The sequence below is a fragment of the Protopterus annectens genome, chromosome 14.part0, assembly GCF_019279795.1.
Source record: "Protopterus annectens isolate FY-2018-M chromosome 14.part0, PAN1.0, whole genome shotgun sequence".
NCBI classification, from domain to species: Eukaryota; Metazoa; Chordata; order Ceratodontiformes; family Protopteridae; genus Protopterus; species Protopterus annectens.
Window position 1 is genome coordinate 4,985,651 of NC_056748.1, and position 12,864 is coordinate 4,998,514.

Genomic DNA, 12,864 nt, shown 5'->3' on the forward strand with positions numbered 1-12,864 from the left:
TTAAGTTGTTTAAATTCCACTTTGCTGTGCCATTTAGAGTAGTCTTATTGTTGTTAAGACTTGAGTAAAAGACTGACTTTTTTCGTTGAGACTATTCTGCAGCCTAAGTGCAAATATGCTGCACTAGTTAAGTAACAGCAACATGGGACTTCTCTTTTTTAACCTTTTGCTCCAGTCCAGAGGCTCATCTTTGTCATAAGGCATTTAATTGGTCTAATGTCCATCACTAAAATTAAGAAGTAAATAAAAATTCAAGCTGAAACACTGCAGATAAATAAAACATTCAGCTAGGTAAAGGAGTGGTTTCAAAACCACTTGTCATTGTTTCAGTAATAGCATAAAAGAATGTCCATAATGTCGAAGGGCAAAGACAGAAAATTATTGTGAAGTTGCCTCCTGTAAGTGATCTTCCTTCAAATGATGAGAACCAGTAACCTTTGTCAGTTAATTATGTTGTTTTTTTTTCACCAAGGTCTGTGGCAAACATTCTCCAGCTTGCCGTCATCAAGGAAACCAGATTCTGCTCCTCATCCTGTGGAGAAGTGTAGAAGATGGATAGCCACTTGGGCCTCATTGCTCTCAATACCCCCAGATTTCAGTTTCTTGCAGATGGAGGGATTTTATTTTTATTACCCTGGTTGTTGTATGCCTGTAAATTTATTTGACTAAGGCTTTCATGAAGGTTTTGTCATCTTGATTTTCTTGAAGATGTCAGCTCAATTGCTGCTGACTCGAATTTTGTAACTGTTTGTGCAGAGTTTGAAGCTATCATCAAGAAAACATTTTATTTTTGGTGCCTTTGAAGACCTTGAGTATAAATCATGAAGCTGACAGTTTCTTGTCCAGTTCCCTTACTAAATGGTGCCATTCTCCCCTGAGAACCCAGTCTTACAGTGGCCAGAGGCCCTTTGGAACACATTTGATCTTTCAAAAAGACCCTTTTTCTTCCTCTGATTTTGATCCATTTGCCATTTAGGGAGTCTAACTTAGTGAGAGAGATTTCTTGCCTAGACTTCTGCAAGAGAGTAAGTGATTTCTTGCCTAGACTTGAGCAAGAGAGTAAGTACATCATGTTTTAATAAGTCTTTATTCTCATTGTGATGTTCACAGAGTCAAGAGAGCACATATTTTGTTGTCTTTCACAATTTGATTTGCTACAGTTGAACAAGTGATGGAATTGGGCGGCCACGGTGGTGCAGTGGCTAGCATTGTCGCCTCACAGCAAGAGTTTCTCCGGTTCGATCCTCAGCTGGGGTGCCTTCTGCGGAGTCTGCATGTCCTCCGGGTGCTCCAGTTTCCTCCCACATCCCAAAGACATGCAATAGGTGGATTGGACACTCTAAATTGGCCCTAGGTGTGAGTGTGTGCATGTGTGTGCCTTCTGTGGAAGGTTGGGCGCCGGGCTGGCAACTCGACACTGTAAAACTCCACTGCCAATCATGAGCGGACAGGTGATCCGCTGTGGCAACCCCTAACCGGGAAAAGCCGAAAGAAGAAGAAGATGTGATGGAATTACTGGATTCATTTTTCACAAGAAAAGTCTAGCAGTGTTGGATTATCTACACATTTCTTTCTTTTCTCTTTTTCCTATTCATTACTTTTGGGGTTCCCCCTTCAGCTAACTTTCATCAGCTGTGTTTCAGGCATTAGCTAAAAAAAAAAATCTGATGATGTCAATCTTCACTCAGTCCTTGACAGTGTGCTCTGTTCCAAGCCTCGCAACCAACTTGGCTGTTTACTCCAGCTCGCACTTTCCAAACTCTCAAGCTAGGCACTACTCATAATGCTCGTCTCAAAATTACCCTTCTCGTTTGCCACTTCGTGTCGGACATGTTTGTCCTCCTCTTGAGCCTTGGCTTATTCCAAAGTAAGTTCATTTTTATTAAAACTCTTATTTTTCTTTATTTTTAGTTAACTTGCTTCTTCTACTTTCTTCTACCTTCTTAACTTTCTACCTGCTTCTCTCGTTTAGCTTCGCATGAGTGTGTTTCTTTCCTGTTCTCCTTTCTACCATTGGTAGTCTCTTCAAGTACCATCGTTGGTACATTTCTTGCCTTTTTTAGGTATTCCTTTATTACCATTGTTGGTATTTCTATTTTTCTATCCCCTTTTAATGGTTTAAAAAAAAAAATCCTCCTCGATGTATCTCTAACTTCTGTGTGTGTGTGTTTCAGCCTTTTTTCGTTTGGGCTGACAGACTAGTTTCTCCTGTCAAAATTTCTAAAGGCACATCTAGATGTTCTTCGTGTTTCACTGTTACAGTCATGACATTTGGGTTATCTGCCTGCAGGTAACCCTCAGCCGGCCTGAATACCAGAGTCTTGGGATTTCTGCGTCGTATGCTGTCTCTTCTTCCGTGATGTCAGGTCTTCAGGGGTGTAAAACATACAACCAACATCTTTACATCAGTCTTTTTTGCCATGCGGAGCCCAAAGCAGAAGCAGTTCGCAAGTGCCGTTCGTCCGACTCCTGAAATTTTCGTTTTAGAGTTTCAGACCTGAAGTCTTCTAAAAGATAAGTACCCCGTTGGGGATCCTTTTTTCTTGCTCTAACCGATGTCAGAAAAAATTAATAATTGTCTTGCCTGTGGAAAGCAAATACCTCATAGAGATTTTCATTCTTACTGCGTCACCTGTTTAGGCCCAGACCACGACGTCCCTCGCTGTCGGTTTTGTGCCTTGTTCAATGCCCAAACTATTCGTCGTTGGGCTATTTTTGTAGCTAAATATTTTCGCTCTCTATATCTCTCTACTCCGAAATGGCTTTAAGTCATCCAGCTACCGATCTGAAAAAAACGTAAGGATAAAGACAGACCGCATCTGTCCAAAACTGCCGACGACGCTTCCGTTAAGCTAGTCACCAGTCTGCCGGTACTCAGTGAGGTTCTTTCGCAGCCCCTGATATACCCACTTCTACAGATTTGCAGGCCTCTGCTGAGACCCATTCGGAGTCCGGTATACGGCGAGATGCTTCTTCGACTATGAAAACTGTGGATGTCTCTACCTTGGATGGGTCGAGAGCCACTGTGCAGGCACCGGCTTCTGAGGGTGTATTCAGGCCTACCGATTTTCATATTAAACCGACGACTTTGTTTCCAGCCAAAAATACCGAATTTCTCATGCCTAAAATTTGCACTACGCCTAGGAAACAAACGACCAAAATGCATTCACAGGCCCATGGGCCTCAAAAGCAAATGATTAGAATGTCTGAAGACCTTATTAGCTTAATTAGGGGAAGCCAGCATTCCCCTTCCAAGAGACCTAGAACTGATTTTCCTTCTGATTCTTGTAATCAGGAATCTGATATCTCTGTTCCTTCTGATTACCAGGACATTACCTTATCTACCTATGAGGATTCTGATGCAGAGGATTCAATTCCCTCTGCTTCCCCTCCAGAAGATTTTTCCTTTGGTGAAACCCTGCAGACCCTTAGGGAGCATTTCCACTGGAAAAGCCAAGACTACTCTCAGTCCAAAAACAGACTCAACGAATTTTTAAACCTGCCACAGCACAGGCCTCTAGCTTATCCCTCCTGTTCTGGAGATTGTAGTTGATGTTTTCTTGGAATCCAACCTTATCCCGGATACTTTTCCCCCAGCTCCCAGGAAACCAGACCGGTACTATAGAGTACCTGACTCTCACAAATTCCTTTTCAAGAATCCTGCTGTGGATCCAGAGACCATTTCCCAAGGGCTAAAAGGCATTAAGGCTACTACTGCCAAGAATCCCGCACCTTCTGACAGGGACTCCAGGGCTTTAGACAGATGGGGTAAGAAGGTATACACCTCTGCTACTCTGGCCATTAGGGCTTTAAATTGCCAGTTTCATATGCTAAAGTATCAGCAGCATATTATGAGGCTTATTAAACAGAAAATTATGTTGATTCCTGACTGTGCTGAACAGAAAGACTTGCAAATGTTAATGCATTCTGCTGACCAAGTTGGTAAACATACTTTGCAGTGTGGTTTTGATGCTTTAGAGGCATTTTGCAGGGCTTCTGTGACTGGGTCTTTTCTGAGAAGGCATGCTTGGCTTAAGGAACAAAATCTGCCAGATCACGTCGAAGCAAAATTACTAGATGCACCCTTAAACCAAGAGCGCCTGTTTGGCAATAAAGCAGAAGAAGTCCTCAAAAGAATGGAGGAGAAAGCTAAATCTATGCAAACTGTTAGATTTCTTACAAGTGCAGTCACCTAGATTCAGTAGGCATTGGCCTTCAAAGAACTGGTCCTTTCCAGTCCCTTCCAGGCCTTCTCAGTCCAAACCCAGGGGCAGCAGACCACCAAGACTTCAGTCTCAGGTTATATGCAGATCTAAGCAGTGGGGTGCTCCCACGTCTAAAACAGGGAGTAGTAAGCCACCGCCCTATGGTAAAATTGCACAATGACTTGTCTTTAACTATCCCAAGCTTTGCCCAAGTACTTGCACCTTTAGGAGGAAAACTTGCCCTGCATGCAAAAAAACTGGGACTACATTACCCAAGACAAATGGGTTTTAAACATTGTTTCCCTACGATGCAGATTCCACTTCCACCCACCCCCCAACTCTAAGTGGATGGCCAGATCTCCCCCCAAACCAGTGGGTGGAGGCCCAAAAGCAAGTACTTTCTCTCCTCAGCATCAAGGCTATTCAACCTGTCCCAGCCAAACAAAGGGGACAAGGCTTTTATTCCAGATAGTTTCTGGTTCCCAGAAAAGAAAACTCCTGGCATCCTATCCTGGATCTGTCTATTATCAACACCTTTCTGGTGGTGCCAAAATTCAAAATGCTGACTCCCCAACAGCTGCTTCCTATGCTAGCCAAGGATTCCTGGATTGCAACCCTAGACTTAAAACAAACTTATCTGCACATCCCCATAAGGGAATCTTACAGGAAATACCTACGCTTCAGAGCAGACTCTATGCACTATCAGTTGTCTGTACTTCCCTTTGGCTTATCTGCTGTGCCCAGGGTATTCACAAAGTGCCTAGCTCCAGCCATTGCATTTTACTCATACTTGGACGATTGCCTGATTCAGGCTGAAAGTCAGGATTTGCTCTTACAGCACTTGGCATTTGCAAAGAGACTTTTAACTTCACTGGGATACACCATCAACAAAAAGAAGTCACAGCTAGTACCCAGCCAACAGATTGTATTCCTGGGAGCAAACTTGAACACAACTTCCCAGATGGCATTCCTCACTCCAGAGAAACAAATTTATTTGACAAACAACTTCAATCTACTGGCCACCAAATCCGTTATCTGCAAAAAAAAATACTGCAAGTCTTGGGGTTCATGGCCGCTTGCATTCTGTAAATTCCATATGCAAGACCGCATATGAGGAAACTTCAATGGTACCTAAAAAGTCTATGGTGTCAACATTTCCAGGACCTGGAAACTATGATTCCTATCATTCCTTGCCTAAGGACAGAGTTCCTTTGGTGGGCAGAAGCCTGCAACCACAACAAAGGACTCACTCTCACTATACCCCTTGCCACCCAAACCCTAACAACAGATGCATCAGACTACGCATGGGGGGCTCACATGGCGGGGTAGTGCATTCAGGGCAAATGGAACCCAAAGCAGATACACCTGCATATCAATCAGAAAGAAATGTTAGCTGTACAAAATGCTTTGACAGCCTTCAAAGGCCTTATTCTTCCAAGACAACTATTGGTAAAGACAGACAACACCACAGTCATGTGGTACATAAACAAGCAGGGGGGGAACCCATTCATACCCACTCTGCAGACTAGCCATGGCTCTGGGGAACTCGGCCTTGAGCAACCAAGTGCACCTACAAGCTCAATTCCTGCCAGGCAAACTAAATTCACTTGCAGATGACTTAAGCAGAAATCTCATGAACCCACATGAGTGCAAACTGGAACCTAGAATATTCAAGCTTGTGAGGAACAGGTGGGGGACACCAGAGGTGGAGCTGTTTGCATCCCCTCAGAACTATCAGTTGAACAAATACTGCACCAGAACTCCCCACAGCCAAGCTTGGAAAGTGGATGCCCTGTCCTTTACCTGGGAAAGCCTCTCAGTCTATGCCTTTCCCTCCTGCCTCTCCTCTCGAAGGTTCTACTAAAGATCAAACAGGACAAGCCAAGGGCAATCCTGATTGCACCAGACAGGCCACGCCAGCACTGGTACCCTCTTTAGCACACTCTGACAATGCTACAACCATGGCACCTGCCTCAGACCCCTTCCCTGCTGTCCCAGCAGGCAGGCCAGATTCTGCACCCTCAGCTACAGACCCCTGAACGTTGCAGCCTGGCTAATCCCCTGAACTCATCCCCAGCAACCCTCATTAAGCAGGTACTGGATGTCATTCTTGAGGCAAGGAGGCCTAGTACTCGAAAATCCTATTCAGAAAAGTGGAAAATATACTGTTCCTCTAGTCAGTCTCAGGTGATGGACACAACTGTTACCAGCTTACCTCATATACTAGATTACTGAACAGAAATGATCCACAAGGGCCTATCCTTCTCTTCAATTAAGATTCATGCCTCTGCCATATCAGCTCATTATAAAACTGAGCTACCCCTCTTCTCTCATCCTCTGGTAAAACAGTTCCGTAGAGGAGCCAAAAATTTAAGACCCCCCCAGGAGAGCACCCACTCCAGCCTGTGACCTTAACTTTGTATTGGAAAAACTCACGTTTCCACCATTTGAACCCGGCTGCTACAGCAGAGTTAAAATTCCTCTCATGGAAAACAGCTTTACTTCTAGCCATCACTTCAGCAAGAAGAGTGTCTGAACTGCAGGCCCTTATGGCAGTGTAACCCTTCATTATCTTTCATGTGGACAGGGTTTCCCTCAGGACTAGCCCATCTTTTATGCCCAAGGTGGTGTCTAGTGTGGCTTTAAACCAGTCCATTCATTTGGCAACTTTTTTCCCTAATCCTCAGAATAAAGGAGAAGTGGATACTGCATTCCCTGGATGTGCGCAGGCAGCTTTGATTCTATCTGGACAGGACTAAGCCTCTCAGAAAATCTGATCAGCTGCTAGTCAGCTTTGCTGCAGGGACAAGAGGGCAAGGCCATTTCAAAGCAAACCATTTCTAAATGGATAGCACACTGCATCCATTTCTGCTGCAAACACCATGGAAAACCTACCCCACAAGGGAATAAGAACACATTCCACTAGGGCTACATCTGCGTCTACTGCATTTCTCAGGGAAGTGTTTACCAAGGACATCCTAAAAGCTGCAACCTGAAGCTCTGTACACACTTTCACCAAGCATTACCACTTGCCTAGCTTTTCTAAATCCAGAGCTGGATTTGCCACAGCAGTCTTACAGGGCCGGATTGCCAGCCCTAATGCTTCTTAACTACCTCCACCTTCCTTAGCTTTGGGAATCTGTCCAAATGTGATGACTGCAACAGTGAAACACGAAGAAAATAGTACAGTTGTGTACACTTACCGTAAATGTAGATGTTCGAGTTGTTGCAGTCCTGGTTACCCTCCCTCCAGCCCCCTGACTTGTCCTTGCTTTTATCTATCCTTTTTGGTTTCGCATATTTTATACCATGTGTATTCGCTTTTTGCTGGGGGTGCTCCATACCATATAATAACTTCCCATTTTGGGGGCACCTGAAATCTGGGGCAAGAAAAACTGATGTAATGACGTCGGCTGCATGTTTTATACCCCTGACATCATGGAAGAAGCGACAGCATCTGACTCAGAAATCCGAAGACTCTGATATTCAGGCCAGCTGAGGGCTACCTGCAGGAAGATAACCGAAATGTGATGACTGCAACAGCGCATACACTCTAACATCTACATTTATGGTAAGTGTACATAACTGTACTTTTTAAAAGGTGCCAGAAGTGCCAGGGTAAGATGCCCAATTCTGACAGGCATACCTTATGCTTGTATTATTTGGGGAAACTCCATCTTCAAGAAAATTGTTCAGTCTATCACGGGTTCTTACTAAGCGTAAAATCAAACTAATTTTAAAGGGACTTCTCATATCCAATTTTGAAGAAGCCATTTCTGGGTCTAGGGCTGAAGCTACCACATCCTCACCCTCCTCTTTTTCCACTACTAAGAAAAGACCTTCTTCACTTCCAAGTACTTCAGAACATTCCACGAAGGTCTCTAGACTGTCCTCTGTGCCAAAGAGTTCTTCGACCCTGGAAGGTTTGTCTGACTCGACATCTAAACATTATCAGAGCAGACAGCAACCTCTTCGGTACCCACAGAATCCTCTGTGCCGAAACAGTCACAGCTGCCTTCACTCCCAAGGATGAGATATTCACCAACTTTTGACCTCTTTAAAGACAGACCACCAAGCACTTTCCTTGAAGTGAGACCCCTAAGTCTCCTTCGACTGCCTTGATCCAACCTACTAAGTCTCTCTTAGAAGCCAATATTTTGATACTGGTGGGATTAGCTTCTGACAGCGAGGGGATTGTCCTCTGTTCCTAGCCACACTGGTGTCGGAACCAGCCAATCTGTGATGTTTCCAAATGTCCTTTTCCTATGTTGCAGTATTCCGGCTGTGGGATTTTCCACCTCAGGTGACCCGTATGTCGGCTCCTATACAAAAGCTTCAGCTTGGCTGCTGCAGCTGCATGGGATGTCACATGTAGGGCCATAAACCAGGTTCCTTAAATGTGACGTCTGTATGCAAAGATCTCAGAACTTTTCAGCCGCAGACCGACGCATTGTGTGCTTCTCCAACGTCTAAAAAGCTAAGTTCCCCATTGGGGATTTTTTTTTTCTTCTATTATCTTGCTAAGCTTGGTTTATCGTAGCTAGCCATAGCCGATGTCAGCAAAAAAGGGTAAATGCCAATGCGGCTTCCAGATTCACCATAAAGATTCGCATGATCGCTGTGTTTTTTGCTTAGGCCGGGAGCATGACTACAATGCCTGCTGCATTTGCCAATCATTTGACGTTCTTCGTGTTTCACTGTTGCAGTCATTACATTTGGGTAATCTGCCTACGCAGCTGACTAGCCGTCCTCAATCTTTATTTGGAGAACCAACGCCTTAAGCGTTTACCCTTTAGGATGGATCCCAATTCAGAGGCATCGACAGAACCGCTGTGTAAGAAGGCCAAGTTTCCTATGCCCTCTTCCTCTGCGCTCTGCTACTGGACGCCCCGCCATCTTCCGATTCAGGAGTTGAGGGGTGCTCGGAAGAACAGTCAACTTCAGCTGTGACCTTTGTGGAAGCCGTTTTGCAGCCGACGACTGGCATGTCCCCGGAGCCAGCCCAGACCCCGGCTACCATTGTGGTCGAGGGAGAACCAGACATAGCAGAGCCTCCGACCGGGATCCTTCCTTTGGAAGCTACTTCAGTTCTAGCGGCTTCCGACCCAGGCCTACGCCGAAGTCCACTCCATCCAAAAGGATACAAAAGACCAAACATTTGACCCTGACTGACTAAGGAAGGCCTGCTTGACTGGCAGTCCTTTTAGTTCTTCCTTGATGCAGGCCTTTATGGCCCTCAGGCCTTCAGCCTCATCTACTTCCTCTCTACCACTGCTAAGCCCTAGACCTGCTTCTGTCCCCGCCCCCCCAACCACTCAGGATGGGGAAGAAGAGCAAGACACTGACTACTCCTCTTCTGAGGAAACCATCTCTTACACCTCACAAATTGCTTCCCCTCAAGAGTATTACTCTCCAAATGAAGAATCTATTGAGGGAGACTCCCCTCCAGAGGGTATTACTTTTGGTGAAACTATCACCAAAATGAAAGAGCAATTCAAATGGGACATCACTCAAATGTCTGAAACCCAGAAAAGGTACTTTGAATTGTTACAGGTGGAATCCCCCCCAACTTCTGCTGTCCCACCTGTCATCCCTGCATACTTGGATGCCTTTTCCTCTGCATCTAAGACACCAGACTCTGCGCCAACTGCCCCTAAACACCCAGACCGCTTTTACAAGGTGCCTGAGGAACAAAAATTTCTAGTCAAACTCCCAGCTGTGATTGCCACATATCCAGACAAACTAGACTCATTCCGTCTACCTCACTGTTATCCACTGACAAAGATGGCATATCTGTGGATAGGTTTGGTAAGAAAGTTTACACCTCTTCCACTTTGGCTTTTACAGCCATCAACTGTCAAACTCATATGACCAAATTTGCTTTAGACCTGGTCTCTCAAGCTGCCTCCTTACTAGCCAGTACTCCTGACTGCCCCCACTAAAGCTGACATTGCTTCTAAACTTTCTCTGGCTGCCCAAGTAGCCAGACACTCTATCAAATGCAGCCATGATGCTGCAGATGCTTGTGCCCGTTCTGCAGCATCTCTCTCTGTTCTCAGGAGATATTCCTGACTAAAACTTCAGCACCTACCAGAGGACTTTAAGTCTGAGATCCTGGATCCCCGGTGAACTCCAATTTCCTCTTTGGAAAACAATCTGCAAATCTGTTCAATAACCTGAAAGAAAAGAGTAAGGAATTGCAAGACATTAAACAGTTACTGGTGTCACCCATACCCATATACTATAGGAACTACCTGGCCAAGGCCACTTTTGTCCGGCGTAACCCGGCCCCTACCGGATCTGCCTCTTCCAGGCCCAGGAAAGGTACCAGAAGGCTTTCCTCTTCCAGGACAGCTGCCCCTCAGCCTCCCCCCTAAGCAGCTCTTTCAAGACAGAGGAGGCCCCAACAATGCTTGACTGCCTTGCCCCTCTGTCTCACTGCCTACCATTTTGGAAGGCTATCACCACAGACAGATGGGTCTTGGCTATCATCCAAAAAGGATACTTCCTTTCCTGGAAGAAAAGGTAATCCCTAAGAGGCATTCCCTTTCCCTCCAGAAATCAAAGGCATCTTTTGCCACAAGTCATGCCAGGCCTTCTGAATGTGGGTACCATAGAACCTGTCCCCTCAGGACAGGAAGGAAAAGGCTTCTGTTCTCGACTGTTCCTGGTCCCCAAAAAAGACGGACCATGAAGACCAGTTCTAGACCTTTCCTTCATAAATGTATTCTTACAGGTGCCCACCTTCAGAATGCTGTCACTCCCAAGCCTCCTCCCGCTCATACCTGCCAAGGCTTTCATGGCTACATTAGATCTAAAAGAGGCTTACTTGCACATTCCCATACTACCCTCCCACAGAAAATATTTGCAATGTTCTTAGTGTTTCACTGTTGCAGTCATTACATTTGGGTAATCTGCTGGCAGGTTGCCCTCAGTCGGGCTGATTAACAAAGTCTTGGGTCCTGCGTCGGTTGCTGTCCCTTCTTCCATGACATCAGGTCGACAGGGGGTATAAAACATGCAGCCGATGCCATTACATCAGTCTTTCTTGCTGTGCGGTGCCTGAAGCAGAAGCAGTTCGCAAGTGCCGGTCGTCCGACTCCTGAAATTTTCATTTTTGAGTTTCAGAACCAAAGTCTTCAACTAAAATCTAAATACCCCGTTGGGGAAACTTTTTCTTGCTCCTTACCGATGTCCGTAAAAGTTAATAATTGCATTACTTGTGGGAAGCAAATACCTCTTAAGGATTTTCATTTGTACTGTATTCCTTGCCTAGGCCCTGATAACAACGTGCCTTGCTGTCGGTTTTGTTCTAAATTTAATCAACACACAATTAAATGTCAGTATATTTTTACTTCTAAATATTTTGGCTCAAGATTTAACTATCCAGAAATGTCATCGGTTAGCAATCCGACTACAGGAATACCTAAAAAAACGCAAAGAAAAAGAGACAGACCGTCGAGGTCCAAAACCGACGAAGACGCTTCTCCTAAGCCAGTCGCTGGTTCGCCGGTACTCAGTGAGGTGCTTTCACAGCCCCTGATACCCGCTACTTTTGATTCGCAAGTATTGAATCCGCGGATGTCTCTACTTTACTTTAGATGTGGTCCGGAGCCGCTGTGCAGGCACCGGCTTCTGAGGGTGTTTTCAGGCCTAAAGATTTGTATATTAAACCGACGCCATCTTCAAAACTAAGGCCAAAATCTACTTCTGTGTCTAAAAAAACGATGCTTGGGCCACGTGTACAGGCCCCAATGCCTAAAAAACAAATGATCAAAATGGCTGAAGATTTAATTACCTTGATCAGGGGTAGCCATCCCCCTCCTGCTAAGAGGCCTAGGCAAGACACTGACTATGAATCTTAAAATCAGGTTTCTATTTCTTCTGATTCTTCTTCTGAACAGGATTTATCTATACCTACTTATGAGGACTCTGATGCAGAAGATTCCATCCCTTCTGCTTCTCCCCCTGACAATTTCTCTTTTGGAGAAACTTTACATACCTTAAGGGAACACTTCCACTTTGAAAGTCAGGATTTCTCTGAATCTAAAAAGAGACTTAGGGATTTTCTTCTTCCTCAGCATAGGCCTTTGGCTATACCTCCTGTTCTAGACATTGTTGATGATGATTTCTCAGAATCCAGTATGACCCCTGATTCTCTTCCTCCAGCTCCTAGAAAACCAGACAGATACTACAGGGTTCCTGACTCCCACAAATTCCTTTTCAAAAACCCTACTGCTGATCCTGAAACCATTTCTCAGGGTCCCAAGGGCGTTAAGGCCTCTACAGCAAAAAAAACCTACCCCCTCTGACAGAGATTCCAGGACGCTGGATAGATGGTGTAAGAAGGTTTACACGTCTGCAACCTTGGCAATCAGGGCTTTAAACTGTCAATTTCATATGCTTAAATATCAACAGCATGTTATGGGTCTACTTAAACAGAAAATTATGTTGATCTCTGACTGTGTGGAAAATAGAGTTGCAGGATTTATTACATTCAGCTGAACAGGTTGGAAAACATACTTTGCAATGTGGTTTTGATTCTTTGGAGGCCTCTTGCAGGGCTGCTGTAACTGGATCTGTGATAAGAAGGCATGCTTGGATCAAAGAGCAAAATCTGCCTGACCATGTTAAAGAAAAATTGTTGGATGCTCCTTTA

General features: G+C 44.9%; 1 protein-coding gene across 1 annotated transcript in view; it reads left to right on the forward strand.

The window, feature by feature from the left end:
• SMC3 (structural maintenance of chromosomes 3) overlaps positions 1 to 12,864 on the forward strand; it is a 2,445,376-nt gene that overhangs the window by 1,375,129 nt on the left and 1,057,383 nt on the right. The window lies entirely within an intron of this gene.